A 2,466-nucleotide genomic window follows, 5' to 3' on the forward strand; every position below is an offset into this window, starting at 1 on the left:
CTCAGCTTTTGAGGAGGAAAGAATTTATCCAAGAAGGCAGTGACCAGCTTATCCCAGGAGTCCAGGCTATCCTTGGGTTGTGAATCCAACCATATTCTAGCTCTGTCTCTTACAGCAAAAGGGAAAAGCATGAGCCTGTAGACTTCAGGATCTATTCCATTAGTCTTAATAGTCTTATAGATCTGCAAGAACTCAGTTAAAAACTGGTAATGATCTTCAGATGGAAGTCCATAAAACTTGCAGTTTTGTTGCATTAAGGCAACTAGCTGAGGTTTCAGCTCAAAGTTGTTGGCTCCAATGGCAAGAATGGAGATGCTTCTTCCATCAAATTTGGATATTGGCTTTGTGAAGTCACCAAGCATTCTCCTTGCATTATTATTATTTCGGCTGCCATCTCCTTCTCTTGTTCGAAATTTTCTGAAAAGTTACTTCTGGATTGTTGTAATTTAGCTTCTCTTAATTTTCTCTTCAGAGTCCTTTCAGGTTCTGGATCAATTTCAACAAGAGTGCCTTTATCCTTGTTCCTGCTCATATGAAAGAGAAGAAAACAAGAAAAGAAGAGGAATCCTCTATGTCACAGTATAGAGATTCCTTTATGTTAGTAGAAAAAGAAAGGGGAGAAGAAAGTAGAAGAAGGGATTCGGATATTAGGTGAAGAGGGGTGAAGAGAAGTGTTAGTTGGTTTTGAAAAAGATAGGAAACAAACAAAAAGTTAGTTAGTTGATTGAAAAAGATATTAAAATCAAATTTGAAAAAGATAAGAAGATAAGAGGTTAGATAAGATATTTTGAAATCAAATTTTGAAAAAGATAAAATTTTTGAAAAAGATAAGATAAAAGATAAAAAGATCTAATTTTTAAAATAACTTAACTAACAAGAAATTACAAGATAAGATTCTAGAACTTAAAGATTGAACATTTCTTAACAAGAAAGTAACAAACTTCAAATTTTTGAACTAATCACATTGATTGTTAGCTAATTTTCGAAAATTAGATGTAAAGATAAGAAAAAGTTTTTGAAAATATTTTGAAAATGATTTTTGAAATTTTCGAAAAATAGAAAGAAAAAGAAAAAAATGAAAAAGATATAATTTTTGAAAAAGATTTTAAAAATATAAGATTTTTAAAATTGAAAATTTGACTTGACTTGTAAGAAACAACTAATTTTGAAAATTTTTGACTAAGTCAACTCAAATTTTTGAAAATTTGGAGGGAAATAAGGAAAAGATATTTTTTTTATTTTTGAAATTTTTAAGATGAGAGAGAAAAACACAATCATGACCCAAAACATGAGAATTTTGGATCAAAACACTTAATGCATGCAAGAACACTATGAATGTCAAGATGAACACCAAGAACACTTTGAAGATCATGATGAACATCAAGAACATATTTTTGAGAAATTTTTTATGCAAAGAAAACATGCAAGACACCAAACTTAGAAATCTTTAATGCATGGACTCTAACAAACGAAAAATGCACATGAAAAACAACAAACAATCACAAAACAAGAAATCATCAAGATCAAACAAGAAGACTTGTCAAGAACAACTTGAAGATCATGAAGAACACTATGAATGCATGAATTTTTCGAAGAAAATGCAAGAACAAAATTTTTAAAGCATGCAATTGACACCAAACTTAAAAATTGACTCAAGACTCAGACAAGAACACAAAATATTTTTGATTTTTATGATTTTCTAATTTTTTTTGTATTTTTATAATTTTTTTTCGAAAATATAGTTTAGAAAAACGAAAAATAAAAGAAAAATTTTGAAAAAGATTTTTGAAAAGAAAATTACCTAATCTGAGCAACAAGATGAACCATCAGTTGTCCATACTCGAACAATCCCCGGCAACGGCGCCAAAAACTTGGTGGACGAAATTGTGATAAAAGAGTTTCAGGCATTGTTAGAGAAGCTCACAACTCCGTTCAACTAACCAGCAAGTGTACTGGGTCGTCCAAGTAATAAACCTTACGTGAGTAAGGGTCGATCCCACAGAGATTGTTGGTATGAAGCAAGCTATGGTCACCTTGTAAATCTCAGTTAGGCAGATTAAATTGGTTTATGATGAGTTCAAAAATTAATAATAAATAGAGAATAAAAGGGATAGAAATACTTATGTAAAGCAATAGTGGAAATTTCAGATAAGTGTGTGAAGATGCTGTGCTCCTCTCGTATCTCTATTTTCTTATTACATTCATCCAATCCTTCCTACTCCTTTCCATGGCAAGCTGTATGTAGGGCATCACCGTTGTCAATGGCAACATCCCATCCTCTCAGTGAAAACGTTCCTATGCTCTGTCACAGCACGACTAATCATCTGTCGGTTCTCAATCAAGTTGGAATAGAATCCCTTGATTCTTTTGCGCTTGTCATCACGCCCAGCCTTCAGGAGTTTGAAGCTCGTCACAGTCATTCAATCCCAGAATCCTACTCGGAATACCACAGACAAGGTTTAGACC

This window comes from Arachis duranensis, chromosome 9, assembly GCF_000817695.3.
Source record: "Arachis duranensis cultivar V14167 chromosome 9, aradu.V14167.gnm2.J7QH, whole genome shotgun sequence".
NCBI lineage: Eukaryota > Viridiplantae > Streptophyta > Magnoliopsida > Fabales > Fabaceae > Arachis > Arachis duranensis.